We start from the raw sequence: 18,606 nt of genomic DNA on the forward strand, positions 1-18,606 counted from the left end.
AGAGCAAAAAGCACACGTAGAGTGGTCATCTTCACAACAGGTGAGAAGACCTCTTGGAAGTCAATCCCTTCCTTTTGTGCACACCCTTCAGCAACCACTCTTGCCTTATACTTGCGTTTCCCATCAACTGTCTTTACTTTGTAAACCCATTCGTTTGGAAGAGACTTCCTTCCTTTGGATAACGACACAAGATCCCAAGTATCATTAGCATACAGAGATTTAATCTCTTCCTGCATAGCTAGCTCCCACTTGCTGCTGAATTTGCATGACTTGGCTTCTTTATATGTAAGAGGCTCACCCTCATCTGTAAGCATCACATACTACAAAGAGGGGTCATACCTATGTGGCTGCCTTCTTAAGCATGTAGACATGTGTACCCAATGATCTGCATTCTCAAGAATCGGGTCTACATCTAGAGGTATGTTATTTTCAGCATTTATTGGCTGCTGAAAGCCATTTTCAGCATGCTGTTCATGTTGTACAACACCTTCATTTTCATTTCCAGCACCTGCATTTTTCATAATCAGCAAGTCTATCTTGCTGTCCGTGACCTCCTTGTGCTTCTATTTGCTGTCCATCATCATCTGGCTCAAAAATAACTGGCTAATCATCAGTTTCAGTCTGTGGTACAGCATCATGAGGCTCATCATTTGAAGTAATAGGTGGCTGCAAATTCTGAAATTTGACATTTTTCATGTTTTCATCAAAGGCTAAAGTACTTTTCAGCAACTTTGCCTCATTAAACGCAACATTACGGCTGCGAACAATTTTCTTGGACTGTGGTAACCACGCTCTATAGCCAAATTCACCCTCATCACCATAGCCCATGAAAATGCCTTTGGCGGATTTCGGATCAAGTTTACTCCTCAGCTCATCTCTAATATGCACAAAAGCATCACAACCAAATATTCGTAAATGGTCATATGAGGCCGATTTGGCAGACCAAACATCCTCAGGGATACCATTATTTAAGGACCTCTTTGGAGAGCGGTTGCAAATGTGAACCACGGTTTTAAGTCTCTCCCCAAAATTCATGAGGGAGCTTAGCAGTGGACAGCATGCACCACACTCTCTCACATAAAGTCCTATTGTATCTTTCAGCCACACCATTTGAAGAAGGGCTATAAGGAGCTCTAAGCTCCCTCTCTTAAACTCGGTAGATGTGAACTCACCCCCATTATCAATTCTCAAGCATTTCAGTTTTCTACCTGTATAAGTGGTCACAAATGCATGAAAAGTTTTAAAAACAGCAAACGCTTCACTTTTCTTTTTCAACATATAAACCCAAATCTTCCTGGAACAATCATCAATAAAAGAGACAAAATATGCAGCACCACCCAACGATTTTACAGGCATACTACATACATTAGAATGCACTAAGTCCAAGACATTGGACTTACGAGAGACACCAAGGTAAAAGGAATTTTTCAACAGATAAACCCAAATCTTTTTGGAACAATCATCAATAAAAGAGACAAAATATACAGCACCACCCAACGATTTCACACGCATACTACATACATTAGAATGCACTAAGTCCAAGGCATTGGACTTACGAGAGACACCAAGCTATCTCATTATGTGAACTCTATAGCTCTCATCGTGCTCATCATTTCTAGCTATAGAACACCTGAATCTGATATGGTATGCAAAAGTTATGGCCAAAAAATAAAAGAGTTATCAAGCTGCCATAGCTATCCATAACTTCTGAAGCATACTTTGTATCCACTCAAAATTGATAGATTGGCTACTCCTCAACTCAATAAGCACTCAACAAGGCTCAGCTAAGGCCCAAGAAGCTCTGCGACAAGCCAAGAGCAAGTTCGAACAAGCCGGGAGAAGGCATGATTCAATGTATACCTTAGGAGGAAGGAACAATGGCTACCATGAAACCTTGAATTGAAGCTTTGTCCAAGCTAAAGCAAAGGATGAAGAAGTTCCTTGAATGGTTGGCTCTGATACCAGTTAAAGGAAGAAGCCCGAGTGACAGCAAAAGCACCAAAGGTGTAAGCTATGGCAGATGGAACAAGAGAGCAAGAGAGAGAGACTCAAGATGTGGAAACTCCAACAATCACAATGTGTAAGCAGCCTCCCTTATTCTATTAGTCATTATTGAAAGAATAAAGAATGAAGTGATAGTGATGGACACTTGCCACCTGCAATGTATAGATGTGCGGGTATTATCAATGTAGTGAATACACAAGCGGCATAGGCACAAGTATCTTTACCCCCAATATTTCTTCCTCCCACCATTCCTTTTTAGATTTGCCACACTCGTACTATGGCTCGTCCACCAAACAAACCAACCACTAGGTCATCCTCCTGCAGCAAGAATAGTCATACCACCAAAGATTGTCAACACCAACCTTTGCTCCCTATCCCACTAGAGTATGTGTCTTCTCCAAGGCACTACTTGTGCCACCTCACCTTTCTAGGCCATAGAGATCATTTTGCATCGGCTATCATATTTTTATGTTGAAGGCAATAAGATGCATCCAATTACAAGCAATAGGAGGATCTAAGATCTCATCAAGCAATATGATCTCCAAAAAACTCCTGCCCTACCAAGGTTTCCCCACCTATTTTCGGGTGCAATGGCTTTTTCCGGCCACCATTTCTCAATCCCTACTCCACCAAGAGACAATGGTTGTTGGATAGCACCTCGTCAGTCCACTCCTTCAAGAGACAAAGATGGTTGGACTCCTTCCACTCCTTCGGCTCCGCAATCCGCTCCCCTGAGAGACACTGGTTGTTGCCCACCCATGGCTCCCCACGAGCTACCTATTTCCTCACCTCCCTTGACTTGCTCCACGAATACGGCCTCTAATGCAAACATCAAGAAGCTTTTGTGTGATACACCTCCCTCCTCTACTCTAGTTAGAGCAACCACCTTAGGGACCTGCCTAGCCTTCGAGCCCCAAATACCTTCTTTGGCAGCGCCAACAGCATTTCCTTCATAATCAGCCTCCCAGGATGCTGTAATCCATGAGTTTCTTAATTCCCAATCTCATACTGAGAGGGATTCAGAAGGGGTTCATCTTTCTTCTATTTCAGAGGGGGATCCCATTCCTTCTGCTTCAGACAGGGTCCCTACTTAGCCCCGGTTCTTCACACACCTTGTTGTCAACCCTTTACCTTCTTCGAGTGGTTGACATCTCCATGCCATCTCACCCATTGATTCCCCTTCCCATTGACTCCCATTCATACCCAAGATTTATAGGTTCTTCTTAGTTCAAGGTTTTGAATTTTTCAACCATCGTTTGGTGGCTAGACCTTCGTATACCTTCCAACATGGAGTAGCATAACTTGTGGTTCTACAAGTCACCTTACAAGTGGAGTTTTGGGATATCACAGTTAATCTTCTTCTCTCTCTCCCTCCTCTTTTTCGCTCTTTTTTGGGCCTGAGGGGAGGGGGTGTTGAGAAACCAAGTCATTCAATACATTTCTTCTCCTTCATTCCTATTTTGGTTTCCATTTACAGCCCCAAAAAGGCTTTATTCGAATTATAAATTAGTATCCGAGCGCCACTTCAGAGAACCAAGGTGCTACCTAAGAGACTTCACTAGGCACCACTCAACAAAGTTGAGACACCACTAGAAACATTCTGTGCCTATAAAGACGGCATTAACTCCACCCCTTTACATTTCACACTTTCATTCCTTCTAACATTATCACTCTCTTCCATATTCTTCTCTCCTCTCTCCATCCTCTTCACTACCATTCACACCCTACAAGGACGACATTTCAGTTTGTGGCTTTTGCATGCATCTCCACCTGGTGTTTCACAACCTACATCATCTGACATTAGCCCTCCTCACACAGCAACATCAATCATGTTTGCGTTTGCAATAGTTTCGGGCTGTCTACAACATGTTTCACCCTCTTTATCAGCCCTAAATCAAATACCTGCGTTTTTGTGTTTTCTTCGCTTCGAAAGGGTTGTCCAATAGTCGTCTATCTGTAGCCACTTACATGGAAAGATCTTCATCAGATATTCTTATGTTTTCTTCTCCAATTGGCTGCCTAGCAATTGCCTTGACAGCAGCCATCATTTCGAAGAGATTTTAGCATATCCTCTATCTTCCACAGCCCCTCAGGATTGCATTTCACTCCCTCTACAAGCCTTCTGTCAAGACAAGGATCTCACAGTGAACCTTGGGAAAACCAAGATTATGGTGTTTAACACTTCCTGTCAGCAGATTCAGCGATCAATACCCCTCTTCACATATAGAGAGGAGATAGTGGAGGTGGTCCAGAGATATCTCAACTTGGGGATTACATTTTCAAGGTCAACATTCACTATGAGGAGAGCAGCACACAAGAGATTGACACGAGATTATATGGCTCTAGCATCGATGAAGAGCCAATGCACGCACATACCATTTCAGGAGCCTCAAACGAAGCTCTAGCTCTTTGACATTCTAATCACACCAACACTTCTATATGGAACCCCCATATGGGGATCGAGCCTCTACCACATGGGGAGAACCACACAAGATCAGCCACTACCCAAGGGGGACATATGAGGGATGGGAGCATATATATGCAAAGACCCTAGTACTAATGATTTCATGGACAATTCGGAGTAAGCCCGCTGTACCACATGAGATTATCAAAGTAGAGATGGAAACACCACCCATAGTGGGAGAGGCCATCTTCTAGACAGTGACTTTCCTACATAAGCTTTGGACCTTGCCCAAACAGAGATACTCCCTGTGTCGAAGGGGTTTTTGTCGAAAGTTCGTATCCACCGGGGATCAGAGATAGAAAGAAGTAGAGATAGGAGATGGAAGGGAAGAAAAAGAATACACAAGTGGCAAACACAATAATGACAAAGCACAATGAATCAAATCAATATGTATTGACAGAACCTGAAATACTTTGTCTGGCACTACTTAGAAGCACTTTCCAGGCACTCCTGGAGCTCCTTCGTAGACCAAAAACGTGGATTCAAAAAAACAGCTCCTTCTCTGCTGCTCGGAACCCAAATCTGATGACTTCATTGGCTTCGGAAGGGAGGTAAAACCCCAAGACACCTAATCAGGGATCTCCCATATCACTTCTTCTTCTTCTTCCAGTTCAACGTGCAGTTTTTTAGCCTGTCAACAATGATCATGACGCGGGCGATTTCATCAATCTGTTTTTTTGTAAAAAATCTCATAACTGGCTGAAAAAGCAACTTGCTTTTTGCATGCCATCCTAATCTAGAAGCTTTTTTAACTTTTTCGGATTTTTTTATAATAAATAATATAAAAAATATGCTAAAATTATCCAAAAATCTAGTATTTTTGGATAATCCATGCCACTCACACTAGTACTAATGACTCAGATCACATTGACTCTCTTGATCGATAAGAAAGTCAGATGATGATACATTCCATGCCTTTTCACAGTGTCCACATAGCAACACGACATCCACCCGCTCTGAACCTACGCATCCTCCGATATGTGCCAAAATCCTAGTTATCACCGCATTCTGAGTCCTCCTCATCCTCTGCAACAACCATATCCTTTGCTTCTTCATCTTCAATATCTTCCTGGCTAGCCCCTGTATCATGGCCACTATTTTCTTCCAATTCTAGCAACTCATAGGCATTAGATTCCCACCTCTTAAAAATTTGATTCACTTTCCTACTACCGGAAGTTTTATGGCTGTCCCATCCAATTCATTCAATACATAAGTAGCATTATCAAACACTTGTCTTACCACATAGGTTCCAAACTATCTTCTGGAAACTTTACGCATGGCACTATGTTGGTTGTCTAAACTCCTATCATAAACCAATACCCAATCTCCATCTTATATGATTCTTGGTTTCAGTATATGTCTTTTGTCAAACTATTTCTTGTTATGTATCCTTGTTGCCCTTAATTTTGCAACTGCTGCCTCTATGTCTTCTGACTTCCTTTCCAACTGTCTAATGCGTAAGGCCAACAACTCCTCTCGATTCAACTCCTCCTCCCGATTCAACTCCTCCTCCCAAGGTAGCATACTCCATGTGACTGTCATCTCTTCTATTGGCATGATAGGTTTTTGACCTATATCAATTCTGCAAGCATATATCCTATAACAGCACTATGAGTTGTTCTGTCAGCCCACAAGGCATAAGGGAGCAATCGTGGCCACTCTTTTACCTTCTCTCCACATGCTTTTGCCAATGCCTTCATAATAGGTGGACCTCTTTCACTTTTACCATTTCCTTTAGGGTTACAAGCTAAAGTTAAAGCAAGCTTTATCCCCAACATTGCAAAGAAATCATGAGCTTCATCTGCATCCAGCTCACCCCTATTTGCTGTAATTTTTTCCACACAATCATACCAACAAAAGATCTCTTCTAAGAGAAAAGTACACACAGCATTTATTGTCTTAATACGTAGAGCTCTCCCTTCCACTTGATTAGTTAAGTCTTCACGAGCAAGTACAAGATACCTCATTTGCCAAAGACCTGTAGGCATCGTGACTAAATCCACCACCCACTTAAAATGAAGAGACAATGGATACGTGGACTGCAATCCATCCAGATGTCTCACAGATGAATACATTTGACATGTCATACATGTTTCCACAAAGTGAGCAGCATCCTTATACATACCCTGCCACAAATATCTTTCTTTGATCTTTGCAAAAGTACCCCAAATACCTCTATGGCCAGCCCACAAGCTTTCATGAAATTCTTGCATAACATTTACTTGTGAAGCTCTATCACCCAAAACTCGCAATGACATACCCTGTTTCTTTTTAGCATGTTTCCATAAGTATCCATCTTTTAATAAAAACCCTTAGGCTTTCCTCTTGATCTTCTTCAACTCCTCATCTGACCATTCATCTCACTTTGTTAATGTACTAAGGTATTGACCAATTCTCAACCACTCTCTTGCATATTTGTCTTCCAGAAACACTTCTACACAAAATGCAAAACATCTAAAGTGTCTTCTCTTTGTTGTCCAAGCTTTTATTGATGCTATAACAACACCTTACATTGCTAAATTCACTCTTACAACATCATTTTCAGTCGCAAGAAAGTCATCTTCTTCCTCCTCATCCATCATCCCATCTTCATTCTCATAGGGTGCTCGAGATAACATGTCTGCTACTAAGTTATCTTTTCCTGCAATATGCTGAAATTCAAGGTTCAAAGATTTTATGTATGCAATCCACCGGAGCATAGCAATGTCTGGAGTAGCACAACAGTAATCATACCCAATACCGACAAACAATTGGTCTCAATGACTACATGAGCACCCATAAAATACTCCTTATCACATTTAAGGGCTGTCACAATTCCCCATAATTCTCTTTTAACCTGTCGATACCTTCTCTGTCTTTCAGCCAATACTTTAGCACCAAAGCGTATTGCATATCTTTGCCCTTCCTCATCATCTTGCCCAATTGCCCATCCAATCCCAATTGGGCTTGTATCAACAGTAATAATGATAGGCTTTCCATGTGAATAGTCAGCCTTTCTTAATGTAAGAGCTGATTTTAAGAGCTGCTTCAATTTTTTCATTGATTTCTGATGCTTCCTTTCCCACTGAAATCTTTGACATTTCCTCAGAAGCTAATATAGAGCATCGGCAACATGTGGACAGTGAGAAATCCATATCAAATAGAACACACATGCTCCCAAGAATCTACGCACCTCTGATACATTCATGCATACATCTTACATTCTATCAATCCCATCTATTTTTGTTGGTGATGGTCTTCGCCCATAGGACCCACACATATGCCCAGCAATCAAAACCTCTTCAACTCCAAATATAGACTTTTGTCCAAAAAGAGTTAAATGCACCTCTTCTAGACGCGTCAAAATCCTCTCGCAATCCACAATATGGTCTCCAACAACTGTTTGCACCCATGAGCATCCATCTCTTCATTCTTTACATCCATTGCACACCCTTTGATTGAAACATCATCCAAGAAGGGCATTGTCAATTGTGGTATAAAATCCCTGAGCACTCTATGCATAGCATTTGTTATGTGTGCCATTGAGTTTATTGCACCCCGCGGGAGAGTACACATCCGTATTAACCCCAAGGGAGTCTTCATGGTTGCGATATCCTTTCTTTCAATTGCAAGCTGAAGCTTATCATACCCCGAGTAAAGATCACCCAAAGAATAGATCGCTCTGTTTGCAAAAGCCTTTGCAAATTCATCAACCACAAGACCTACACCCACATTTCTTATGGTTACTTTATTGACCAATTGCATGTCTTGAATAAATCTCAAAGTCCCATTCTTTTTGGGCATAGTAAACCAACGATTTGAGTACGGGGCTGAAGAGGGCTCCAAGATCTTTATCTGAATATTTTCATTTAGCAAATCCATTAGCTTCGACAAGTAAGCTTTAGGTCTCAAGTTCCATGGTGCATGTGGCAAAGTAAATATTACCATAGGAGAGATAACATTTGGATCCACACAACCTATTTCACTTGGCTGAAATGCAAATGTCTTTCCATACCTAGCCAACATCTGCATAAAACAATCTCTCTCAGCACGCAAAAGAAACCCTTCTGCACCAACTTTCAATTCCTGTAATGTTTCAGATGTAAACTGATGAACTATATCTTTAGGATCCCGTAAGCTTGACTGCCTTGACAGTTTTTCATACAAACCCTCACTATCTAGTGGAACTGGCAAAGTAATTCGTTTCAACCTTTTGTCAACTATCTTATACTTTGTCTCCATAAGTGCTTCAGCCCATTGTAATCCTTCCTGTTGAGCAAACAAGGCTATAACATCATATATGTCCGAAGAACATACTGACAACACTCTATTTTCAGTCTCATTTTCTGCATGTATAGTTGCTGAAATTTCAACCATAGTGTCATTAATATTCAGCCCATAAAAGATGCCTGAAATGCCATCATTTTCAGCTAACAACCCCAATGCTTTCAGTTCCTTAGTAGCCCGTTTCATAGATATGCGTTCAGCCTTGCACATAGCTTCCATAGGCTTAAACCAACATGAACTGTTTGCTGTAAACTGAGAATAACCAATAGGAAATACATGCTTCATTCCATCAAGAGGCGAGTACATCCTTTGAACAGCACTACTGTAGCCCCGCATTACAACACTGCTTAATGAAAATCCAGGTCTTTGAATTTCCTTGCATTTGGAGGCAAAGGAGACTCTCGAAGTATATCCCGGTTTCTAGGATGATTAACACAAACAGTAAGAACTTGGACTCCTTTCTTCCCATCCTTGCTTCTGACTCTTGCATAAGCAGAACCATCATCAAGCACCTTTGTTTCCATACATACTTTTGTAATATAGGGCTGTCCCAAAATCATTGCATATGAGGAATTATCATGTACAAAGAAGTGTTGCTTTTCTTGTACATCACCAATCATCACTTTCACATTAGGACATGCAGCATAAAGCTCTCGCGAAGAATTATTTGCAGCTCTCATACGCCAACCATGATCAGTATCAACTGGCCATGCACCATTTTCATACAATCCACGCTCAATGACATTTATCTCAGACCCATGGTCAAGTAAAGCAACACAAGGAGTTTCACATTCCCTTATTTTCACTACCGTTTCAGTGGTAGCCCTAGCCCAATGATTTCTTGTGTAATGAGTTCGAGGAATAAATCCTAGAGTCTCTTCTTCATATCATTGCATCTACCTTACTCCACTATGCATATTGCTACAAGACAATGCATTTTCAACCACTTTCTTCTCTTTTCCACATGATATCCACTAATTAGTAGCATCCTGCATAGATAATCCAATACTTACTTCATGCTCATATTCAGCCCGAATACCCAACAAACCAGTTTCCTCTTCAAATTGCAACAATACACTAGTGGTATCACCAAGAAACTTACGCTTTCTCTTAATTATGTCAATGATCTCATCATGAAATTCTCACTTGGCAATGCCAAGCACCTCTCCCAAGGTGAATTCCACCCGACTGTTTAAGATCCGTTCTTCAAGAACCTTCTTAAGATCTGTAGCCGTCTCAATGTCAGATTGCAACTTATATTTTGGCTACTTGCTCTTCTTTTTTCCCTCTTGTTTGCTATCCTGTTTTTGCTCCTCACTAACCTCTTCCATAACATGCTCGAGAGATGGCTGATCTGTAGCTTTAGGCTGATCCACACTTCTTCTTGTTATTCTTTTGGATGCCCCTGCATTATCTTCATCTCTCTTTCGTTTCTCTTCCATAAGTACATCCGTGTTTCGTACCTTTGCTAAATATGCATACACTAAATATGCATCTACCGGTGATTTCCAACCAGTTATGTCACAAATGTTTTACCTTGCATGAGACATTTTACAATCAGTAACCTTTCTCTTTTCAGCTACAAATAAAGCATGTGTCCATATTTCATCCTTTGAACCAACCATCACTTGGCCATACATTTTATCCAACTGTAGACCAAAAGTAGAAGCATGTACCACTGCATAAGCATTTTAGATAGCCAAATCTTCAAACAACTTCTGCATACCTCCCTTTCCAAAATTCAAAGCAAGAGGCAATCCCATTTCTTGTACATGGATCTTACCATCTTTCCAAAAGATGAGTTGTCGTACCCAGACCTCTTGATAGGCAGCACAATCCTTTCTCTCGTGCTGCAAACTGTCACACCACATACATCTTTTTATTGGCTTAGGGGCAATTGCCCGTCCTTTTTCCTCTTGTCCTTTTTCATCCAATTTTGCAACCTTCAATTGAAGATATCCCACATCCCTTTGACCAATTCATCTAAGACATCTTCCCTAACAGAGGGAAGAATAGCAGGTACAACCATAGGGTTACCCACAAAAGTGGGTGGCTTACTGGATACATCAACTATCTTGCCCATAACAGTGGGCAAGCTAGAGACCTACAATCTTTCTCTTTTTCTATGCTTCTTCACAAGTGCAGTAATAACTTCCTTAACATGTCTCCACTCCGTTTTAAGACTTGTCTCTGTAGTCTGATCCTCCAACAAATCATCAAGCTTCTCTTGAAGCTCAAGATCAATATGTATTAACAGAACCTGAAATCCTTTGTCTGGCACTACTCAGAAGCACTCTCCAGGCATTAGATCTCCTAGAGCTCCTTCGTAGACCAAAAACATGGATCAAAAAATAGTTGATTCTTTGCTGCTCGAAACCCAAATCTAATGGCTCCGTTGGCTTCAGAAGGAGGGTAAAACCCCAGCATACTTGCTCAAGGATCTCCCAAATCACTTCTTCTTCTTCTTCCAGTTCAAAGTGTAGTTTTCAACCTATCAACAGCGATCGCAACGTACGCGATTTCATCAATCTGTTTTTTTGTGAAAAATCTCATAACTAGCTGAAAAACCAACTTGCTTTTTGCATACCATCCTAATCTAGAAGCTTTTCTAACTTTTTCGGATTTTTTTATAATAAATAATATTTTAAAAATACAAAAATTGTCCAAAAATCTAGTATTTTTGGATAATCCATGCCATCACACTAGTACTAATGACTCAGATCACATTGACTCTCTTGATCAATAAGAAAGTTGGATGATGATGCATTCCATGCTTTTTCACACTGTGTCCGCATAGCATCACGACACCGGCTCCCACTAGATTTGTCTAGACAGCTAGCATTACAAGGGCATACTGAGTGCTGGTATACTCAGATAGAGGCATGGTTACAGCTACATGAGTTACGCATGAATCACCTCCTACCACTGCAATATAGCTTGGATTGCCCTCACTTGGAGCTTAGCCAAGAGGAGCTGAACCACATCATCAGGATGGACATTTTTTAGCTACACACAACCAAGACATGGGTGACACCTATTGAGAATCTGGAGATGAAGATGGCTTTCTACCGAAAGCATCTTCTACATATATCCCCTGATGGCTTTGTTGTCCACATGAGATACACACACGTCTCATGGTATACAATGCATCATTGGATAGCTCCGTACATCCTCATACCAACTCCAAATTGAGACAAGTAGATACGGCACAGACTCACTTCTCCAAACAGATCGGATTTTCCGACTGTCAATTGGAGCTAGAGACAAAGGAGTACTAATGCAGATGCCCAACAAGCAATGAGATCTAGGGGCGCTTCCATTGCTTGTTCAGAGACGGATTTGGGCCACTATCCAGGGTGATGGATTTCCTAGATTAGAGATGTCTTGAGATCTTCTTACTGGAGCTACACTACCACAAAGAGCACCTCTTATGGACCCAAGAGCAAAGACACGGAACCACACACCAACACACTCATGGAGTTCTACAAAGCATCACTACTCCCTCAAGCACTAAGCCCCCATCAAACTAGTCGATGACCCCACCACAGGAACCATACTAGATACAGCCATAGAGAGATGCAGAGCCCGTGGCCCATGCTCAGCTAGTACACACCCTCATAGGAGACACTATCTACAGATGTAGAGGATACTACACAGCCATCCATGTTGAGATATCGAGCTCCACTCGTGATATGCCAGGGTGACCGTTGTGCATTTATGTCACCGACTTGTCAGTTGCAGATGCGGTTGGTACACCGCTCATGAATAATAGCTAGATGACAGCTATCCTTATCTACTCTAGTTCGTGGCTCAGTTAGTATGCCACCTTAGTTAGTTGAGTTTGGTTTGAGACCCATATATAGGGTTCTTCTATTTCTATGTACTTGAGTTCTTTTGGCTTACACAACTAAGAAGAGGAAAACTGTTTTCAGCCTCCACCTTTGTGTGTATTCCCCCATTATGCAAGCAAAAAAGCTACAAGTAAAACTCCTTCCTTCTCTCCCACAATCTTAACATGGTATCAGAGCCTTGTTCGTGGTAAGGAGCTCAAGAAAGCAAACCAAGTTCGCGGTGTTCTGGTAAGAGAACCAGTGTTGCATTCATTTTTCTGTTTTGGGAGCAAGTCTCTGCAGATAGCACAGCCTGAAACTGCAAGAGTGCATTGTCTCAGATTGAGACGCCCTTCGCAGTGTAGCAAGGGGGCAGTATATGCTACGGGAAAAGGCTTTAGCCCCTGGTTGCTCTATTTTTTTGATTTGAGGCCATTTCGGGGCCTGTTTTGGAGGCGGAAGTTTTCTGCACGCACTCAGGAAAAGGCCCAATTTTATGCTATGCGACCACTGTTCTATAGGTCAGTGAAAAGTTACTGTACAAATTGCATCGTATGCCTGTGCGCAGAGACATTGGGAGTTACAGAATCATCCTTGTTGCCTGTTGATGCAAAATCGTCACTAGGAAGTGACTGTGTGGTCAAATACCACTTTCGTCAGTTTTACAGATTTGTCCTTATGAGGCTGAAGCTATGTTCTTTGCAATGACAGAATTTTTTGCAGTGTTCTGTAATGGCGTCTGATTCTTTTTCACAGATTATCACTGAAAAGCTTGACGAGAACAACTTCCAAGCATGGAAGTTTAGAATGACGAATTTCCTTATGGAAAAAGGATATTGGGAATTCCTTGCAGAAAATAAAGAAAAACCAGTTTTTCCTGATGTTCCCAATCAACAGCAAATGCAAGCATTTAAAGCATGGTATGAGAGAGCCAGGAAAGTTATGTACTGACTGTCTATCAGCATTTCAGACTCTATGATTGTACATATTCAAGATGCAAGTACACCAAAGAAGGCATGGGATACTCTATCAAAAATGTATAGCACAAATACGCAAGCTAAGAAAATGCAGCTCAAGCAAGAGTTGCACAATGTGCAAAGAGAAAGTATGAGCATCAATGACTACCACATGAAGGTGAAGAAGATTGCAGATGCACTTGCTTCCATTGGGTCGCCAGTGGAAGATGATGATTTAGTTTCTGTGACCTTGAATGATCTAGGAAAGGATTATGCACAGTTCCGAACATCCATTTCTGTCTGTGAAAGATTTCCGGATTTTGAGGAGTTGATTGCTCTTCTAATTTCTGAGGAGCGGAGAAATGGTGGTGCATCTTCTTCAGGAGGAACTTCAAAAGAAGTTGTCTTCTACTCAAATGCTGGAAGAGGTAGAGGCAGAGGTAGAGGAGGCCGATCTGGAGGCCATGGTAGAAATCAGAATATGCAACAAACTCAAGAAAACCAGTCCTATGGAGGAGGATGTGGTAACTCTAGAGGCAGGGGGAGCCAAAGAGGTCGTGGTGGATGGCAAAGAGGCCAAAATGCAAACAGCAATGTTGAATGCTACTACTGTGGTAAAATAGGTCATATGGCTAAAGGCTCCTATAAAATGCAGAATGACATCATGAATGGAAAATTGCAACAAGGGAATTATGCATCTTCTAGTAGACAGGGTGATGACAGAAATGAGCATTTATTTATGGTGCAGCACATGACCAATTCTGTGACAAGTGCAGAAGAAAGAAACGATGTGTGGTATGTTGACTCAGGTGCATCAAACCACATGACAGGTCATGCAGAATGGATACAGGATGCAAGGAAAATGGAAAAACCAGGATTTGTGGAGACTAGTGATGATACTGCACATCCTATTGTGCAGATTGGAAAATTTCCTTTGTCTATGCAGGATGGGAAAAAGAAATACCTGTCGGATGTATTTCATGTCCCGAATATCACCAAGAACCTGGTTTCTATTGGTCAAATGGTTGAGCAGGGCTTGCAGGTCAGATTTAATTCTCATGGATGCTTTGTTGAGGATATGAAAAATAAAGGTCGCTTGATAGCAAAAGAAAAGAAAAAGGGCAGAATGTTTACGTTGGAAGCAGACATGCCTGAATTGAGTGCAGCAATGTTTGCACATGGGACCGGTGTAGTTGCAGATATTGATATCTGGCATAAACGCATTGGTCATGTTAATGTACAGCGACTTAAATCAATGCAAGCCCAAAATATTATTGCAGGATTGCCTAAATTCAAGGTTGCAGAAATGCATAAGATATGTGAAGCCTGTCAGTTTGGAAAACAGGCAAGGAAACCATTTCCTAGACATGTTCAAGAGAGTAAAAAGCCATTGGAATTAATCCACTTTAATATGTGGACTACTAAATCTGCATCTCTTAGAGGCTGTCATTATTTTGTCACTTTTATTGATGACTATAGCAGAAAAGTTTGGGTGTATTTTATGAAAAAGAAAAGCGAAGTTTTTGGGCATTTCAAAACTCTTAAAGCTGTGATTGAAAAAAAAACAGGCCTGCAAATAAAATGCCCAAGGTCAGATGGAGGGGGAGAGTACCTCTCAAATGAGTTTGCAAGGTTCCTGCAGGAGCATGGCATAAAGCAGCAATATTCATGCAGTCATACCCCACAACAAAATGAAATTGCAGAAAGGAAAAACAAGCATATTGGAGAGGTATCTCGTGCCATGCTCAACGACAAAGACTTGCCAAATTGTTACTAGGCTGGGGCAGTTGCTACAGCAGTCTACATAATAAACAGGACTCCCACTACAGCAATACATGGCATAACTCCAGAGGAGAGGTATACTGGTAGAAAACCAGATATTTCTCATTTGAAAATTTTTTGTTGCATTGCCTATGTTCATGTGCCAGATGAGTTGAGATCCAAGTTGGATCCAAAAGCTGAGAAGTACATCTTTATTGGTTATTCTCTGCAGCAAAAAGGATATAGATGCTATAACCCTTCTACTCGTAAGTTTACAGTGAGCAGAGATGTTTTTGATGAGATGAGTAGCTGGTATAAACCAGTAAATGTGATTGATAATGTAGATACACAAAATGGTAATGCTACACAGAATTCACAGCAGCAGTCACAAGATATTAGTGGACGTGGAGCGTCCTCTAGTAGTGGTTCACATTCTTCGCTATGGACAGGCAAATTGAGATCAGGAGAATCTTCTCAAATCAATGCAAATAGTGGTATGCAGGTATCACGAAGAATGGTGAATCCAGTGGCTCAGAACAGAGCATTGATGATGAGTTGGGTATTTCTCCTATTGTTACACCTGGAGTAAGAAAGACCAGGGATGTTTTGAGAGCACCTGGAAGTGAACCTACTTTGCGCAGGTCTACCAGAGCTAGGTATCCTGTGGATAGGCTGAAATATGATGGATTTACAGCCATTCACTATGCCTATATGGTCAAAGTGATACAGGAACCAGAACCCACTTCTTTTGAGCAAGCCATGGGAAAAGAAAAATGGGAGAAAGCCATGGATGAAGAAATGGATGCCTTGGAAGCAAATGCTACATGGGAATTGGTACCTTTGCCTAAAGATAAGAATGCAATTTGATTGTAAGTGGGTTTATAAGGTGAAACACAATGCAGATGGTTCTGTGAATAGATACAAGGCAAGATTAGTAGTCAAGGGGTATGCACAAACATATGGCATTGATTATGAAGAAACATTTAGTCCGGTTGCAAGGATGGCAACCGTAAGAGCAGTCATTGCTATGGCTGCATCAAAGGGATGGTCTTTACATCAGATGGATGTAAAGAATGCCTTCTTGCATGGTGATTTGCAAGAAGAGGTCTATATGGAGCAGCCACCAGGTTATGTGCATGCTGTTCATCCTGAGTTTGTTTGCAGGTTGAAGAAAGCCTTGTATGGCTTGAAGCAAGCATTTAAAGCATGGTCTGACAAGATAGGACAGTATCTTGTCACTATTGGCTTTCAAATTTCCAAGGCAGATTTCTCACTTTATGTGAGAAAAACAGAGAAAGGTATTATGCTACTTGTTATTTATGTTGATGATTTGATTATGACAGGTAACAGTGATGAAGATATCCTTCATGTGAAAATGCTATTGAAGCAGAAGTTTGAGATGAAGGATTTGGGAGAGCTGCGTTATTTCTTGGGCATTGAGGTGATTAGATCACCAAGTGGCATATGGCTCTTGCAGAGGCAGTATGGATTAGACATGCTGTCCAAATATGGGATGACAGGCTATAAGCCTATTTCAGTTCCTTTGGAGCAGAATGTGAAGCTGAGAGCAAATGCAAGTGAGCTTCTGGAAGACCCTACTATGTACAGGCGCATAGTAGGAAGTTTGATTTATATGACTATTACCAAGCCAAATTTGAGCTATGCTGTTGGATTGGTAAGTCAGTTGCATGGATACACTGATGCTGATTGGGCTGGTAGTATTTCTAATAGACGATCTACCAGTGGATATGTGTTCTCTTTTGGGAATGCTGCAGTCACTTGGAGCAGCAAGAAACAGCCTACAGTTGCCTTGTCGAGCACAGAGGCTGAGTACAGGGGCGCAACAATGGCTGCATGTGAGGTAGCTTGGTTGCATAAGTTACTTTATGACATGCATCAGTCTACAGATGGGCCAGTTGTCATTTATTGTGACAACATGAGTAGTATACACTTGGTAAATAACCCAATCTATCATGCTAGAACAAAGCACATTGAGGTGCATTATCACTATGTGCGGGAGAGGATTTTACTAGGTCTTATTGATCTAGTTTATGTCAGCACAGAGGATCAGGTAGCTGACATATTTATGAAGGCATTGGGCGCAGAGAAGCTGCGCAAGTTCAGAGACCTGCTTGGTGTGCAAGAATTGGGATTGAGCTCGAGGGGGAGTGTTGAGATATCAAGCTCCACTCGTGATATGCCAGGGTGACCGTTGTGCATTTATGTCACCGACTTGTCAGTTGCAAATGCGGTTGGTACACCGCTCATGAATAATAGCTAGATGACAGCTATCCTTATCTACTCTAGTTCGTGGCTTAGTTAGTATGCCACCTTAGTTAGTTGAGTTTGGTTTGAGACCCATATATAGGGTTCTTCTATTTCTATGTACTTGAGTTCTTTTGGCTTACACAACTAAGAAGAGGAAAACTGTTTTCAACCTCCACCTTTGTGTGTATTCCCCCATTGTGCAAGCAAGAAAGCTACAAGTGAGACTCCTTCCTTCTCTCCCACAATCTTGACAATCCATGGACCCTACCTCGCCACTTCAACTTCTCTATACTAGATAGACCCATGAGAGATATCTTGGGATGAGAATGCCTCCTAAGCAGTTCCACATTGTATCTGGCTTACACATCATTTTGTACTCATAAGCTATGTATTACTTACTATTTGTTTTCCATCTAGTTAGTCATAGCATTAGATGACAGCTATTTTGAAACTTGGATAATGGATCCCCCACACCAATGCCACCTAGGCCAGTTCCTAGTCAAGATTCAGAGGCTCCGCACATCACTACTACATGCTGGTACTGCACAGAGAGGGAGGTGTTGGTCACAGCTCACCGATTTCTTCTAGCCAGTGACCCCACACACAACACCCACACAAAGAGGGGTGACAGTCTAGAGAGCCAAGGAGATCAGCGCAGCACGCCACCCATGGATACAAGGGTATGAGACACAAATGCTATATCAAAGAGAGAGATGAGGGACATCCACTAGCGATATGAGCAACCAATAGATTTGAGGGCCCAATCCAGATATTACCCTCATACTATTTCACATGAGATGTATGGCATCCTCTATCCACCAAACCTGACTAGGTGGAACTGGATATAGGGATATCATTCAACCACACAGCTAGACATGTACTACCTCATCCTCCCGTTGTATCCCTATATGAGCACTATCATGTTTTGTACATCACTTTAGCTTCTTTTCACAGTATATCACCAATGTACATATTTGTCTCATAAGTCAATTTTGGCCTCGGCAAATGTTAATCTCTCTCTCTCTCTACTTTATGGAGTACAGATATGGAGGCCCAG

General features: G+C 41.5%; 1 protein-coding gene across 6 annotated transcripts in view; it reads right to left on the bottom strand.

Moving 5' to 3' along the window:
- The window catches only part of LOC148014405 (pfkB-like carbohydrate kinase family protein), a 104,884-nt gene that overhangs the window by 23,594 nt on the left and 62,684 nt on the right, over window positions 1-18,606 (bottom strand). The gene's annotated exons all lie outside the window — the stretch shown is intronic.

The sequence above is a fragment of the Lygodium microphyllum genome, chromosome 25, assembly GCF_053477565.2.
Source record: "Lygodium microphyllum isolate KBCC chromosome 25, Lygodium_microphyllum_v1.1.10, whole genome shotgun sequence".
NCBI classification, from domain to species: domain Eukaryota; kingdom Viridiplantae; phylum Streptophyta; class Polypodiopsida; order Schizaeales; family Lygodiaceae; genus Lygodium; species Lygodium microphyllum.